This window comes from Alligator sinensis, unplaced genomic scaffold (assembly GCF_000455745.1).
Source record: "Alligator sinensis unplaced genomic scaffold, ASM45574v1 scaffold286_2, whole genome shotgun sequence".
NCBI lineage: Eukaryota > Metazoa > Chordata > Crocodylia > Alligatoridae > Alligator > Alligator sinensis.
The window spans coordinates 1847825-1865760 of record NW_005842164.1 but is presented as its reverse complement, the minus strand read 5'-3'; the positions used below and the strand labels follow the sequence as shown (position 1 = coordinate 1865760).

The 17936-nt window shown below is 42.6% G+C and overlaps 1 long non-coding RNA gene across 1 annotated transcript; it reads left to right on the top strand.

Annotated features, from left to right (window-relative positions):
• Positions 1–279: 279 nt before the first annotated feature.
• LOC102375547 lies at positions 280–5502 on the top strand. The gene is made up of 3 exons (XR_324103.2): positions 280–383; positions 2989–3043; positions 5444–5502. It is a non-coding gene; the product is annotated as an uncharacterized LOC102375547 (long non-coding RNA).
• Positions 5503–17936: the final 12434 nt, after the last annotated feature.

The following is a 17936-nucleotide window of genomic DNA, read 5'->3' as shown; positions in this document are numbered from 1 at the left end:
AATAATTGCAGCTCTGTCTCCATTCCTGTTATACATAGTGTCCTCTGAAAAATGTTACTATAGTATTATGTCTTGTAGGCATACCATTTTCTTCCCTGCACACACCCTCTTCTTTTTGGCCTGCTGAAAAGTTCCAGGGTGAAATATGCCTCTGTTTCTAAAACATTTTTTTTGTTTTTAACACACAACTATTGACTGGAGAGATTTTTTTTTCATTCTTTTAGATTATTCAAGGTCTTATTCTCTGTACCTGCAGGAGATAGAAGAACAGGACAGAAGCCAGCAACCGAAAGGCAGAGCTCTTGCTTATTTTACCTTTTAGCTACTGGTTTCAGCTTCTCCTTCTGTTTCCTTGGAAACAGGCATTGAACAAGGAAAACAAGGTAAGGGTTTAAAATATTGACTTTATAAAAACTGCTGCTTACTTTATTTCCACAGATGTGACTTCTGTTTCTCCAGTAATAAGAAAGGATGTGTTTTGCAGATTTACATGATGCTATTGGTAACTGTAGCTGTGACAATAGGGACATTGGAGAGACATTTGGTGCCTTTCTTTGTTCTGTTTACACATATCTTTTCCATAATAAAAATGTATGAGTAAAAAGAGAGACAGTGCATGTGCAGGAGACATAGGGATGGGACAGCAGCCAAAGACAACACTGGAGATTTCTCTGTCACATTCAGCTGCTGTAGGAGCTGTAAAATTGCCACTTCAGAAGACTTCCCTATAGACACCAGGAACCTTTAGCATCTGATAAACAATGATTAAACAATATTTTAACTGCCCTTTACACTTGCATTTAAAACAAGCAGAATAAAATTGTAAATGTTTGATATTTTAAAATAAAAGATGAACTACTGTCAATCACATACATGTATCTAGAGACACACATTTCTTTGGGGGTTGAAGCTATTTATGGGTGATCTAGGTTTCATGTTTGATTTCATATTATAAAAGACTGTAAATACAAGGATGCTTATTGATGTTTATATGAAACATAGTGTAACCAAAGTGGCTGAAGATCTTTCAAAAATATTTTCCAGACTTCTGCTTCTTATTTGTATTAGGAATACTGGGACAAGTAGTCTTTTGATAGCCCAAAAGTGGAGTCAGACAAAAATGAGGAAGAATACTTATTTGAATATGTCAATATTTTAAATATATTAATTATCAGAAGGAAGTACACATTTGATGGTAAAGGATGCGAACCAATTGTTCATTTCTGTTTTTAAAACTGAACGCAACAGTTACCAGATCCTTGCTGATGTATCTATTTTTCAAAAACAAGGTGTTCATGTTTGGTGTTTTACAGAAGAGTTGAGCTCTCTGGTGCTTTGGCAGTACAGCATGGGCATTTTTATGTAAACTGCCTTAATGACAAATGCAGACTGTTGTGTTTTGCTTATATACAGTGTAAACACTTTTAACATGAATGAATTTGATGGCTCCACAGCTTGGAGCCATCAGCTTAATTACCTTTATTTCTGTGATTTTTTAACCTCTTGGGATATATTATTTAATTTTTTGTAACATTGCAGAATATAAAACATTAGTCTAGGTTTTCTTAAAAACCTATGAATTGAAATGCATTGGATTATATCCATATTGCTTTGGCAGGATGGTCAGGTTACAAAAGATCTTCTATGGACTCGAGACAACAGGAAGAAAATATATGATTCTGAAAAAAGTCTCACTTGCCCTGATCCCACCCTCCCACCACCATTTCAGATCTAGGTTAATGCTCTTCCTGGCTGTGACTAGTAACTCTGCCCCCTTAGTTGTTGCTAAGCAACTCTGATCTTCACTACTCCATCTCAATATAGCATACTCTGTAGCCAACTTACAAGTCTTTCCATTTCCTAGGCTTGAATTCTTGTCTTTTTTGTCTTACTCTCTAGCTGTGGTGTCTGTCCACTCTCTCATTCCTTATAACATCTCCACAGGGATGTAAGGCCTTTCATCCCAGCAGATATGGTCACCTACTAAGTTAGCTATACATAATGGTTTCTCTGAGCTTCACGCAATGAGGCTGGCTTTTCAAGTAGTGTCATGTTGGCTGTTCTATTAGCACAGCTTGAAGAAGTATCTTTTATTAAAAGATACAACAGTGGAATGAGCAAGAAACTGCCCAGGGTAGTCACATTCCTAAGTGATATGTCAGAAAGCCAGCTATTTTTTTCTGAGAACAAACCTAGTGGGAATGTTCAAGTGTCAGGAATTCTGGGTAAATTAAAGCAACCTCCTCCCAGATTAAAGATGTTGATTCTGGAAGGCTTCTGCTCAAAGAAGACTGACATATTTCTCAACACTTCATAAAAGAAAAGAGAAAAGGGATCTTAATTTCCCTTTAATATATACAATCCCCCTTCCTCTGATTCCTTGAACATTGACCATGTTGTAATTACAAAGGTAACTCTGAATTTGTTTGCTCCAAACTGGTTCAACCAGCTGCAGCCTGACTGATGAGGCATAGACCTCCATCTCCCTTCATTCATCAGCCATCTGAGGTACTAGAGTTCATACAAGATTCTACTGAGTTGCCAATCCCATTAAAGGAAACATCTGAGTTTTAAGGTCCACAAAAGAGTGTCTTCTTAAATTATTTCCGTTGTACCTCATGTTTGAGTTCGAAGATTTACAGGGGAAGCCAAGGGAGGCAATATGTCTACTAGTCATTGTTGCTTACCAAGCATTTTTATTAATTATGGTTTGTGGGCTAAATGTTGTTGCTGTATAGATTCAGCTGTCTTACCTTTTAACCTATAATCTCAATTTTTATTTATAAGGTAGTCTTCCTAGTAGATATCATCTAATAGGAAGACAGAAGATTTAGTAGTGGTCCCTATTTGCCTGATTGTTCACTATGATAAGGGGTCAATCCCTATGATCTTTAGATTTTGTTTCCCTTCTCAGGAGGTTTTCTCTGGAGCCAAATGGTGTACTCCACATAGTCCCTGTTCCACTGGAAATTCTTTTTTTCCAAATAGGATTGGGTTCTACGTTTTCCAAGAGGCCACTGGCTGGACTGGATGGACTACCCAGGTAGTATAAGAAGTTATGCTTTGTGTGTCTTGTCTTTGCTTTATCAGTATCTGAGGCTATGGGAGTTTTGGCTGAAGAGTTAAGTGGAGACAACCCTGGGGGGGGAGGGGCGGGGGGAGGTGGAGTTATGTAAACCAGATGGAAATGGAACAAAATGACAGGTTCTAGATGTAGGGATCCATTGTAAACAGTGAATTTTTAATGTAAGATTAAAATCCTCAACATCTATTATCCTCAATGATTTGAAGACATTCATCCAGTATGTGATACCTACAGGGACAACCACTGTGTTAATGTTCTTCCTGAGACCTAAAGCCTCTATTGATAGCTCACAAACTGCAGACCTGGGCAAGTTTTACTGAACTAGAATTAACTTGAAAACTAAAGGATGATTGATTAAATAGCACCAAGGCATAATAGCTTAAAGTACACTTGTCAAATTCAATGGAAATTCTGGAAACAACAAATAGATACTTGTCAAAACTTGTCATTTGTATGCTGCCACAGGATGATAAAATGTAAAGTGTTTTAGGTGTCTCTTGTCAACAGGATGTAATTAACTGTGGCTACATTTAGGTAGTGTTTTTGCTGAAGAGATCAACATCTCTGATTCTCTCTGCAGGGAGTGTGTTTGTTTGGATAGGTTCTTAGCTTTCCTGAGACTTTGTCATCCGGTTCTCTCCAGGGGGTTCAAAGCAATCATCCCCTTTCTCCAAGGAACCAGTAAGAAACAACCTAAAACAAAACAAAAATACAATACCTGCACCCACCCACTAAAAAACAAATAGGTAGACATTGTTCTGTAACAAATTGTTTGTTCCCCAAGTTTTCCTTATAATTTATATGATTTTGGAACTTGCACTGAAGCAACAGGATGAATGACAGATGCGAGTTAGCAGCTAGTTAGGTGAAATTTAACAGTTCAGCAAATTCATTTTCTTTACTCTGTGTATCATGATGATATATTTCATGTTCCACTCTGTAAAATACATAAAGGCTCACTAAGATGAGTTTAAAATAAGATGAGAACCTAGAACTAAAATTCAACAGTTTTTCATTTGCCTAAAGCAAACCTGTAGATCTACTGAAGACATTAGCTCTGAATGTTATCCTCTCTCTAAAGTTATCTCATAATTACACTCAAGAGTCACATTTTTCTAAAATGTTCTCTACTTAACAGCTTCTATTGCTATCAACAGCCAGAAAATCTGTCTTGAAGGTGAAATTTAATGCATCACATAAATGGGTAATCCAGCTTCCACTCAAGCAAAACTCCTTCTAAAACTCATGAAATGAAGAAAAAATGACCATGACTGTCTGGTTTACCTAAGTGGCACTTATGTAGATGCGTAAGTGCAACTTTTGGCATCTACACGGAGTTTGGAATCTATTTACACTTGCCTAAGTATCCTCATCCCATGTTTATCTCTGAGCATGTTCAGAAGGTTGTATTATGGACTTGGTGGCCATATAGGGCCAAATAGAATTTCATCGTTTTACATGATGTGTAAATCCCCAAAATCAAGTCATAAATAGAAACACTCTTCATGACCATTTGACAGAAGAGGGCCCTCCCTCCTTTAAGTCCAGTGTTTAGGGCACTTGCTCAGAGACAGTTTGAACCTGTGTTTCCTACTTCCTAATCCTCAATTCCAATTGCATAGCTTATGCATTTGTCAGATCACTTGTCAGCCTATTTGGAAAGCTGGCCTTCTGGGCAACCAGGAAAGCAAAATATGGGGGCCAGAGGACAGCATGTCAAAGGGAGGGTGGCTCTTCAAGACAGATAGTTCTCTGGAAAAGAGTGGGCCCCAGATGCCCGTGTCTTTTTCTGTACCTTACTTATTTAATATTAATTTTATAAAATGGATAAACAGAAGCAGGGAAGCTTGTCCCATGAGGTTGGAGCACCAGTTCTCCTCTTCAACCCACCTCTGAGCTGCCTAATTGGATAGCTTCAATAGGTGGTCTGGAGAGTGAATACATTAGTGCTTAGCTTGTGTCCTGATGGTAAGACTACTTTATTGGGAAGTAGATGATGCAAGTTCAAACCCCCTGGTGTTGTGGGATTCTGGCTAGAGGATGGGCCTCTATCTCCCTTGTTAAATGCTTGAGCCTTTAGGTTGTTGGCTAAAAGTTAGGAGGACTCACCTCCATTTTTCTTCTGGCAACTATATCCTATTCTATCACAAGTACACATAGAATCTAAAACCCACATAAATGTTAACATTGTCCACATAAATGCTACTCAAGCATGTAAAAGTGAAATAGGATATAGCCATTTTTCTGGATGAAAAAATATAGTATAACTGTTCCTAAGTACCTTATTTTCCTAATAAAATATGCCAAGCTTTCGTTTCTTGAGAGTACTGCATACTGATTATCTATTGTTTTCATTAGGTATAAACTGAAAATTTGAAACATCATTTTTTATGATAAAACAAGAGAACCACCAGAGAGATTTTCCTAACAGAGAGTATTGGAATGCAACTATCCATTGTTCTCAAACCCTTTCAGCATCATCGAAAAAGTATGTTGGGAGTTTTATCATGTTCCTTCAGTAGATTATTGTCAAGGTAATAAATGTGTAATTTTTCACTGATCAGGAACATGCAATTGTTGTTTCTGTGACTGCTTTCTGAGCCTTCTGGGATTATAAAGTATTCCATTCCCTGAAGAAACATTGTGGCACTGATGCATAATTCAGACAGCCGTAATTTGCAAGTTAAAATTAGTCACAGCAATTTGTCCATGAAAAAACAAAGCTTAAAGAAATATTGTGAATATTTTCAGTTATTTCCGTTTCACTTTTCATTGTACATATCTCTCTAAATACTAAAAAAAAAAATGTTTTATCACTTTCAGTTATCACTGCTTGCTGCTGTTTCTTATTTTTAACAAATATTTTCCATTATAATAGGATTAAATTAATTCCATACATTATCAGAATTTCATTAAAATGTAGTATTTGAAAGTGAGAAAATTAGCTAATAAAATGATTTTACTTAGTATGTTCATAGTTTCAATGGAAACCATAGGAGTATTGTTTATTTATACACCTTTCTCTCTCTCATGTTTTTTGTTCTTTTGGCCCATTAATTCAGTGTGTCATTGATAAAAGAAATGTCAAAAATGAATTATGTCATTTGTCTCTGCCATCTCATACATCACCTCACTGCAGTACAAAGTCCACAGTACCTTAGAACATCACACCAATCCACTGGCATCTGCTCTTACAAATAGGATATAAAGAGAAAATAATTACAGGAGAATGCTATATCACAAAGGAAGGGTAAAATGGTTGGATTCAATATGCAAATGTTCCTTGCAATTTATGCTTGTAAATTCTGGATTGATGGTTGAAAGCTGTTTCTTTGATCATCTTATCTAAAGCACCAAGGTGTCTTGTCTGATCCAATATTTTGGAAAGTTTGCCCTTCTAAACTGACTTTTTTTTTTTCCATTTCAGAACCTATTTTAATAGAAAAATGAATATTCCCCATTTTTTATTGTGGTAGAACAAAAAGAGTGACTCATCAAAGCAATAAATTATTACTAAAGAAGCTTCTATGCTTACAGATAAAATTGCAGTAGAATTTTAACTAAGGTTAAACATTCTAGAACTTTCTCATTCCATGTGCATATGCATGCATATGGGATTCTGTTTTTCTTTCTTAGGCTCCATTCCAGCATATATATAATTTTATCTGTATGAATGATCCCAACCAAAGTTACATATTTTTAAAAAGATTGTAGCAATGATGTGGGAAATTACAGATCTCCAGGCATTATATCTATCAGTTAAGTTGATAAAAACACTAGTTTTTCAGATGGTATCTATAGAATTGGGCATTCAGAGGACTATGGCCCAGATGTAAGTAATACAGATGGTTGAAGGCTGCCTAGGCAATGGGGCCAACTGAGAGAGATAATTAGCTGGCAGCAGATATTTATGTGTAATGAATGTTTTAGCACACCTGGTGTAGCTGCAGAGCCTGACATGAATTAATCTTCTGCTGACCTGTTTTTCTTACTCCAGTAAATAAATAGTTCAAAGCAACCATTTTGTGTTTGTTGTCTCCTATTTCACTGTAGTGACAGATGGGTGGCCTAAGGTGTGTTTGTGGGGTTGAGGATCAGAATGGGCAAGCTATGCCAGGCATTGAGGCACCAGAAGCAACCAGTAAAATCGGAGTCCCAGGTGTCTGAAGTCTCCAAGCACTCCCTTTTCACATGAGATGCATTCAGCAGCATAAAAAGGGGGTGCTGAGCATAATAATGAAATGTCTGAACCCTGAATTAAAGGTTGGTTGGCTAACGTGGGTGTCAGGTCCCCGCACCCTTTTTTTTAATAGGTCCCATTATCACATCCATAAGCATGCCAGGGATTGAGGTGCCAGAGGCAACCAGTAAAATTGCAGTACCAAGTGTCCCATGGTGCCAAGCATGAGCTGTGTTCAGCACAAAAAAGGGGTTGCTGAGCAGAACACTGACATGCCTGAACTCCAAATTAATGGTTGGTTGGCTAATACAAAGGTCAGGTCCCTGAACCCCCTTTTGAATAGGTCCCATTGTCATATTCAGAGATATGGCAGGTATCAGTGCTTCTTTGCAAGGGAGGTCATCTCTGGCCCTGTTGGATGTGTTCTGCTCTGATCATTTAACATCTCATAGGGGTTTAATGGGCCCCCAAAATTCACTGGGCGGTCTTGTTTGAGAGAAACAGAGCAGCGTTTTTTGTTTGAACTGCATAGAAACATACATGCACTAACCCAGAGGAAATCCAGCCACCCACCCCAGCCATGGATTCCAAGTGACCAAGGAGCTCACATACAGCAAGGAGGCCCAACTACTGCCACCCCTCCATTCTTCACCACCCTCTCCCCCATCCTATTCTTGTCTCCTTCACACCTCCCATACGCCCTTCACCCCTGCCATACACATTATCATGGTGGTGATGCTACCACCACCCATTATGGTTTGGCTTCCTCAACCCACTGTGGTCATGCTTGCACCACCCCCTCTTCTTTCCACTGCATCCACCCTATCTCCCACATCAGCCACAACATCAGGAACAGGAGTCAGAGGCAGAAGTGCAGCTGGTGGTAAGTTTGCCATTGTGGGGGGACTTGGGCACATGGTCATAGGGGGAAACTTGAAAGAATAGGTTAGAGTACATTGGAAAATGTGAACCTAACTGCTGTCTCCCTTCCAATTGCCCTCCAGTTGTGTCTCATTGAGGACAGCCAATGCAGTGATCCAGACCCCTGCACAAGGATATTTAGCCACACTGAGTGCATAGGTATGCCCAAGCAAAGTTTGGGGGAATCTCCCATTGGAGATTTTGTAGCCTGTAAGGGGAGGCAAGGAAGGTGAGTTTGGGAGTATGGGGCAATCCCTGCCTATTAGGGTAGCTTGTCATATTTTATGCTTTAAAGTTGCGCCTGTTTATAGAGTAGTGAATTATAGTGTTGTTTAAAGTTTTCTTTTATATTCAGCCTAAAGTTTTGTATAGCCTCATTGTTATTTGAACTGTTCATTTTGCTGGTGTTTGCAATATCAGCTGGCCTTGTTTTTGCAAGCAGCTTATGGCCATGATGTTTCTTTTCTTTTTCTATCAGTGAGAGAAGTTTTTCAAACACAACATAGTAACAGTTTTGTTACTAGCTCAGATGAACTGAACTTGTCACTAACCAGCTGAATCAGAGGGGTGAAATGATTGGATATGTTAATAAAAGGTGATAAAGGAGACCAATGGACAATGCTTAAAGTAAGACCCCAGAAAAAAGGCCAAATTAAGAGGCATGCTTATAGTGGGTCTGGCGAACAAAGGAATATGCTGACAGGATAAAGTATGAACAATATGCTGATGGAAGACACACCAATGTGAAAGCAAGGAGTCATCAAAGGAGTCAAGTTAAAGAAAAGCATAAAAGGGGGGATCAAAAAAGTTAAGTGTGTCGTCGTCATCATCATCATCATCATCATTTTCATCAACATCTAACTTTCAACACCAGTCTGGATCATCCCAGCCAATGACACACCCTTTGCTTCAGGAACAGAGTGGTCATCTTTTCTGTGAAGCAAAGTAACATCTGGGATTGGGTGAGATCATTGTACTGTTTTTCTCTCTCTGAATATAGAAATTGCTAACATAGTACTTATTGTACTAATAAAGTTTGATTTTAGAACACTTGAATTGTCTGTTTTCGTATTTCACATTCCATTCTAGTTATGGGATAGAGGAGTGGGTATTCAGCAGTGTTTCCATTTTCTCTGATTGGTTGTTTTTATTTATTTATATTTGAAATAAAGTTTTTTTTATCTGTTTTTTTTCAATCAAGGTATACTTAGCAGTGCTTTAGAGATCTATGGGGTATCAGTCTTGTGGGTGGTGGCTGCTGTTGGTGGTGGGGGTCTCCCTTGAAGGGCTGCTGGTGTGATTTTGGTGTGAGGAATGCTTTTGGCCACGAGGGGTGACTTGGTTCCCTTGGGGGTCAGGGTTCATCCATTCAGTCCTCTGCTCAGTGCCTACCTTTTTTCTGTTGTGTGCTTGATGCATTTCAAGGGTAATCACCAAAAACCAAAAAACCCGAAGTTTTTAGAGGAGGGGTTGTTACAGGAAACAAGTCGCCCAACCTGGCTTGGCATATCCTGACACCAAAATGTCCCAGGTGAACCCCTCTGGTTGGCACCAAGAGTTGCAAGACTGTAAGAGCATGTCTATGTCAGCTGTCCACAGTTTGTCCTGGTACTAGAGGGTTGGCGCTGGTGGTGAACTTCCTTTGGCCAGGCCACCCCAAGACCTTTCTAGCTGGCTTCAGCTTGACTGCCTCCAAGTGACATTACATTTTTCACTGCTTTTACACAAAACCAACTAGCAGAGTTCTTTATCTGATCACAAATCTAAAGCACAGCAGCCTTATGAATAGTGGGTACACACTGTCCCATGGTGTCCAGAACCAGTGTGCCCATAAGATGCACAGAGTGGGTGTGGGTTCAGCCAGAGCCCCCTGCCTTTCTTGGGTCAACACCCTGGCCTCAAAATGACCCAGGTGAACCCCTCTGTCTGGTGCCAAAAGTTGCAACAGTTGAGGGGCATGTCTGCTGTCCAAGCTTTCCCCAGGCACTACAGGGTCCAGGATGGGGGGTGACCTCAACCTCCATATATGGTATGTGAAGCCCTGGGGAACTGTATAATCACCTGTCATCTGAACTGACAACTGCAAATAGGCTGGACTGTGATGAGAAGTGGGGGCTTGTTTGCAGGAGGATGGCACCTGTTTGCAGTCACTCAGGGCCTGCTACCCCCTGCAGCCAAGCATGCATTCTCAGTCATTTTGGTCTGACCACATCTTTTCTGCATGCACAATAGATTTACTAAGTGAATCTGTTTTGAGTGACAAGCATCCTTAATTCACTCTATTTCCCATATTTCTTGATTTCCTTGATTTCCAGCTTCGATTCCAATGTCTCCACCAAGAACAATTAGGCAACCAAAGGAGGCTGCAGCTGGTGAATGTCCTCAGGGACTGCAACCAGTGGCTTCAAGAACTGGTCAGAAAGATCCATCGTGCTATGGAAAGCATCATGGGTGTCTGTCCAGAACAAAAAACCCAACTGTGCTGAGTCCAGGAGGCATTCTGAGACATGGCAGAACAAGCAATTACTGACAGGTGTACTGCTAACCATTCTATGCCTGGTGGTCATAGGGCCCTGCCCTGCAGCATCCCCTGTACCTTCCCATGGCAATGAACAGCAATGGCAGGCACAGATCTGCACTCTGCAATCTGACAGTTCTCTGTCTTGTCTAGCTCAGAATAATTGGTAAGACTAGTTAGTAATTAGCTCTGAATAGTTAGGAATCATTATAGTAATTCTTTAGTTATTGTTATAGTAATAGTTTAGTTAGCAATTGTTATAGTATAGTTGTAGTATAGTTATAGTAACCCATGGTAATTCATAGTACTTTTGAGTCAGTATTTTTTAAAAAGTTCTTTGGTTTGTTTCCTTTTTTTAAATTTTTGTTGTTTGTAAAGGTTTCTATTAGCTTTGTTAGATTTTTTTTCCTTCATGCTCTCTCTGTTTAAGAGGTGTACTGTGGAAGGTGAGGAGGAGGTTTGCTAGCTTGTAAATGCTTGGAGGGAGGTTGTTTGAGGACCCTTTATAACTTGATGTGGCCAGAGGACCCATCCAATTAGGGTTCCCCACCTTAGCCAAATTTTGGGCCAGGACACACACAAAGAGGCCTTGGTGTGCTCGCTGTCTCTTTTTGTGGTTACAATAATAAAAGCCCAGGCCTTAAATGCCCCTACCCCGACTAGCTCCCCCCTTGGGTGGGCTGCCCAAGGAACAACGTAAAACTGCATGTGAGCAGAGTACATGCACTGCAGCATCCCTGATCACAGCGGCCACCACTAGCCATCCATGGCTAGCCATCTGCTGCTGGAGCATGAGGATCCAGTCTCTGGTGCATGCTCAGGTGGTTTCAGTGACAGGTGACAGCTGGTGACCCATGAGGCAGTACTCCCACAGGGTGCTGCACCTTCACCCCCCTGTCCAGATATTGGCCCTGCACAGGCTGGAGACAAGCCTTTTGTGTGAGTTTCCAACATTGCAGAGATAAGATGCTCTGCACCAGGGGCCCAGTGCTGTCTGGCCTCAGATTGGCGGTTGACAGTGTGAGGTTGCCCAGGGAACATGGTAAGCTGTCTAGGTAGGCAGGGTTGAGCCTAGGTGGCCACCGGCTGAGCCACCTATCCCTGCTAAATCCTCTGTGGCTGTCAACACGCTGTACCCTGGTTGCAGACAGCCTGCCTTCCCTTCCCCCTTCCCAGTTGCTGCAGAAACAAAACACACCCCCCCCCCCCCCCCCCCCCCAAATACCTGCAAGATGGCTGTTCCACTGCTGCCACACTTCTACACAGACCATAGCACCCAGGCTTGGTGTGCACGGGGCTTCTGGACAACTGGAGTGAGGGGCTGGCCATGTCCCCACCCTCCCTGCAGGGGACCTCTTGGGAAGCACCACGGGTCTATCCCCACCCCTTACCATGCCACCACTGCACCCTGAGTGTGTCCCTCTAATGTGTTCCTCAGGTGGTGCACAATGAACTTTTTCTGCAGGTGGAGGGGTGTTGGAGCCACTGCACCCTGCTTCTGCTCACTTTGCTGGTGCTGTAGCCACACCTGCACTCTTGATTTGGGACCCTGAGCTATGATGGTGCTGGGGGCAAGCCTGACCTGCCATGCAACCTTCTCCACAGGCTCGACAGCTACCTTTCACAGCATTACGCATCCCTGCTCCTCATTACTGAGGAGGACATTGCCACCTGCATTGACGTTTTCCTCAGCATTTGAGAGGCCATTGCCCACCCAGGTCTAGGAACATGGTCTGCTCAATAAAAAAATAAATTATACTGTTTCTTTCCCACCTCTCTGCATGTAGTGGGGGTGCAACCTGGGGCCAGGGGCAGTGCAGTCTTTCCCCTGTCAGTAAAAGGACATGGACAAAAAATAATTTTAATTTAATCAAAGAATTCATTTTAATGTCAGGAAACCAAAGCAAAACAGAAAAAACAAACAAACAAACAAACCAGGAACACAATGCCCACTCCCCCCAATTTCTTATAGAAGGATGAGCAATTGACTACCAACTAAAAACCCATCACCCGTCATGGCTTTCTCCCCACCCTTGTACCCTCAGTCTCACTTTTCCCCTTGGTTTTCCTATAGGAGCATGAGTAATTCACTTACAACTCAAAACCCATCACCCATCATTGGGTCTTCTTCCCCTGATCTCCCTCTGTCTCACCCTCATCCTCATCCCTAAAGTCTTGTCTGGCTAGAGGAGGGGTACCCCTTGGTTGCAGGCACAGTGTCTGTCAATGAGGTTGTCACAATGCGGGGCTGACCATGGATAGGGTTCTCTGTGCAGCTCCTGGGGGAGGGTGCTCATGAATGGGGGCTGGAGTCAATCATTTAAGGAGCTCCTATTTAAACTTTCCTTCCTCCTTCTGGGTCTGCTCAGCATTCTGACAGAACTTATCAACCAGCTCAAGGAATCTTATTGTGCTGGCCATGGTGTCTCAATGAGCTACTGCCTCTTGCTCTTCAATCTTTCTGAATGCCTCGTATATTTCATCACCCAAAAAAACTTCAGCCTGTACTTGCAATTGAGAGGCTGACAACAAAGTCTCCATCATGCCTTCCCTTGACTGACACTGCCTGTGGCAATGCTCACACATTCGCTCAGCTCTGGTGTGTTTCTGTGCCCCCACTTATCATAGTGGATGCAGCTTATCCCCTCCTGCCCTGGCTCATGAAGCCATATGGAGGACAAGTGATTGACAGGCAAAAGTCCACATTCAGCTACCACTTCAGCAAATGCTGTATGGCTGTTGAATGCTCCTTTGGCTGTCTGAAGGCATGGTGGAGCTCACTGAACTACAGGCTTAAGGTGGAGCCAAAAAATATCACAGCTTTCATTGTGACAGCATGCATCTTCCACAATATTTGTGAGAACAGAGGGGTGATTTTCAGTGACTCATGGTCTGAGGAATTGCGGGTAGCGTGGGAGGCAGAGGCCAGACACAGAAGTGGACAGGCAGGGTATGGTGCCCCCTTCAATCAGCAAGCAAACAGTGGTCAGGGAGCTATTATGCAGATTTGCCTGGCCACACACATTCTGGCTGCTGCAGATGGACAGGGTGCTCTGTAGGCCTCCACTTGATCAGTGTTGAATGTTAAGATGTTAATCAATTAGCAGTTAGTGTTGAGTGTTTCCATAAAAAAAAATATGTATTTGCAGCACTTCTGTCTGTCTGATAAGTAAATTGTCTCTAGTGGGATTGGGGGGACGGGGGTCAGTCTGTGGTGATGGTGGGGAGTGGGGGAGTTGCTGGAGATGGCTGAATTCTAAAGGTCTTCCATTGCTTTGTGGTTGGGGGGAAGGGGAGGAGCCACCCATCAGGGCACTCCTGAGGCTGTCCTTTCTACTCATGGCCCTGCTCCTTTAGGCTCATGGTTGGGTTCACAGAACTCCACTTGTGGGAGTGGGGGGGGCAAGGGTTTTTTTCACAGTTGTTGGCAGCCTGGCCATGGGCATCTGGGGTAGGTAGTGCATGCCTCCTCCTCTCTGGATGGCCCAAGGCAAGGGCCTAGGGGTCAGCATAGGCCTCCATGGAGGCAGTGACAGCTTTCCATGTTTTTTTAAAATCTGAACTACTGGGACTGAGGCAAGGCAGGGAGGTTTCATAGTTTCATAGTAGTTTGGAGTCAGAAGGGACCTGAACAGATCATCTAGGTTGACCCCCCCACCACTGGGAGGATCACACGACCCCAGACAGGTGTTCATCCAACTTCTTTTTGAATTTACCCATGGTAAGAGTGAGGACCACTTCTCTAGGAAGTTGGTCCCAGATCCTAGCCACCCTAACAGTGATATAGTGCCTCCTATTCTCTAACCTGAACCTATTCTCCAGCATCTTCTGGCCATTGTTCCTCGTCACCTCAGGTGCTGCTGGGGGGAATAGGGCCCTTCCTATTTGCTGCTGATCTCCCCTAACAAGTTTGTAGGTAGCCACCAAATCCCCCCTCAGCTTCCGCTTGCTGAGGCTGAACAGGTTCAGGTACCTCAGCCTCTCCTCATAGGGCCTGCCCTGTTGCCCTCCAACCAAGTAGGTGGCCCTCCTCTGAACCCTCTCAAGGCAGGCCACATCCTTCTTAAAGTGCGGTGCCCAGAACTGGATGCAATACTCCAATTGTGGCCTGACCAATGTCACATAGAGGGGGAGTATCACCTCTCTGGACCGGTTTGAGATGCATCTTTGGATGCACAACAAGGTGCAGGTTGAGGGAAGGGACCTGCCACTCAAGAGGGGGAAGGGGGCGGGGGGACTTTGGAGCCACTGCCCATGCTCACAGGGGTGGGGTGGCCAGGAGATGCTGCCCAGGGGGGAAGGGGGCATGGCCAGGCTGCCTGATGTAGTGCTAGAGCCCCAGCCCTTCCCCGTCCTTCCAGCCTGTGCTGGGGCCTGACTCAGTCCAGCACAGTCATGATGGGAGCAGCTGGAGGGCAGGGCTGGAGGAAGCGGGGGGGGGCGTTGGGTCAGGAATGAGGAACACAGGGATGGGAGGCTGTGGGTGGGGTGTAAGGGGCACCAGGGGGGCAGAGGGCTGTGGGTGGGAGATGAGGGACACTGAAAGTGCCATGGGGCTGTAGGTCCAGAGTGAGGTGCACCAGCATGGCCTGGGGGGCTGTGGTTTGGGACTGAGGGGCACCAGCATAGCCTGAGAGTGAGGGGCACTGGTGGGGTTAGGGGTCCTCAGGTTGGAAGTGAGGAGCAGAAGCAGGGACACCCCTGCAACCTCTCCTGCTAACTCACTCCTGCCAGTTGTTCTGAGTGCAGCCCAATGCTGCTGTGTGGCTGGTCACCACATATAGGGGCTGCCTCGGCTCAGAGCCTCCACACCCTCCCCCACAAACTCACTCCTGATGGCCATCCCGCCAAATGTCAGAGCTCTGTTTGAGTGAAATAAAAAAACCCCAAACGAGTAGATTGACACACAAAATAAAATTTACTTGATGAAATAGTAAAGGTGGAATGAAAAGAATAAAAATAAATATTACAAAAATTTTCAAAAGGTAAAAAAGGGAAAAATATGTGTAAAAGCAATGAAACTAATGAAAGTAATTAAATGAGAATGGAATGATAATGATCTAAATTAATGAAACAGCACTACTTTTGGTGATCTGCACATATCAGCATGCTGTGAGCAGGTGCCCCCTGCTGTAGTTGGTACTAAGAGATCAGTGGGGTGGATTGTTATGTGGCACCCCCAATGTAATTTATTGTGAATAGAACACTGAGCAATTTATGAGATTTATGAGCGCTCACATGTACAGTGATGGAAAAATTTAAACCTGCCATTTCAGTTTAGGGAGCATAGAAGAAACCCTTAGGAATAAACCCCTGTCATGTGTACAAGTGAGAGGAGCTAGAGACAGGTAGTGAAGAGCCTGAAAGCTGGGATCTAAGATCTGGAAGTTGAGATCCTGAAAGTAAAGAGGGAGTGAGCCAGTGGGTTAGCTCATTGTGGAGCCTGGGGTGCTCTTATCCTGTCACTGTGAAGATAACCATGGAGTGTGGAGAGACCATGAATGCATCAGAGACTGTGTGTATGGCTTTTGTTGGTTGATGCCTGCCAGGAGGGAGCTTGTCCTGGAGAAGTGCGGAAGAAAAACAAAGGCTGCGAGCCTGTAAAAAAACCCACTGATTAACTGTGAGCAGTACTAGTTAACTCCAAATATGCAACAGTATCCCAAATACATGTTTCTACTTTTGTATTAAATACATTGAATAAGTAACAACTGAAACTTAGTAATGCTGTAAGTTCTATAGATGTCTTTTCAATTCTTAGTGGTCTATTTACCATCCAATATGTCACTCTTCTAAAAAGATTGTCTTATTACAAAGCAGTAATTTTATTAATTTAGAAGGCTTAATAGACTGAGATATGAAGGGCTTTTTTTATTTGACAGAGTTTCATTTTATCAAATTATTTCCACATCCATAGTTAACAATTAAGTTGTTTACAGGTCCTTTAATATTGTTATGTTTGTTCTATTAATATTTTTTTATTCATTTATTTTGAAGCCTGATCAATGTTTCTAAGATTAAAACAAAAACAAAACTAGAAATATTTTGTTTTTAGATGTGCTTCTTGGACAGAAAGATAAACTGTAAACTGAGCAGTACACCATAGCTCAGAAGTGATCTTTGCTTTTAAATTTTCCACCAGTAATACTTCATGACATTTTTCAAAGTGAACGACACTTGCCAGAACTCTGCTCATTTGTGTCAGACACTTACAGCTTTTAAATGAACACTAAAAGCAGCAATCCATGTGGAGGAATTACTCACCTGACAATATTCTGTCCCTAGTATCATGTTACTGAACGATCACAATTTCATGCATTATCCAAAACCAACCCAAAACCATCAATCACAAAAACAAATCAGACTTGTACCTATCAAGGGAACAAATGTGATTTCACATAATTTGTACTGAGAGAAAGTGCAATGCTTTATTTTTGTCCTTGTGGGTCACTATGACAACCTCATTCACAACTTAATTAAGTGCCAGTTATGAGAGTTGCAAAACAAAACAGAACATGTAATGTGGCAGAGTGATTGATATGTGAGATGTAAACATTTAGAATAGATTCTGTCAGAAGGAGCTTGGTCTCCTGCCTCCTCCTGGGTGGTCTCCTAGGCAGTATCCTCCACCTGCCAGACCTGCACCCATGCACCCCTCTGCAACTGCTACCAGCCACTGGAGCAAGGCAGTCTAATCCAGTGTGGGCCACTGGTGCAGCCAGTACATCTGGATGGCTCCAGCGCTGAGTAGTGGTGACCTGAACCACATCCCTGCTGAGGCTTGTGGACTCCCCTTGCACTGGCAAGTAGAAAGGGTACAATATTGATTTGAACCCTGATTGGAAAATCATGCCTCCTGCCATCTGCATCTGGTGTGGAAGAAGATGTAATTGTTGGGATTAGGGATCCCTTTAAATGAATGTTTGCCAGAGGACTAAAGTAATCAGAAGTGATGCATATATAAGCACTTGTTTGCATAATACTATTAGCCAAATATTTTGAGCCCCCCTTTTTTCAAAAGTAATATAATTCCATATTCCAAACCTATCACCATCTATTTACAATATTTATTTAAATATAGTTTAGACATCTTCTTTCTTATCTTCACTTGGAAGATCTTGTACAACATCTATGCTTATTTAAATGAGATTAACCAGAGCATATGTTGTATGGCTAAGGTTTTAGAAAATGTATCCACATTTTTTTTGCCCAGAATATGAAGGCATTGTAGG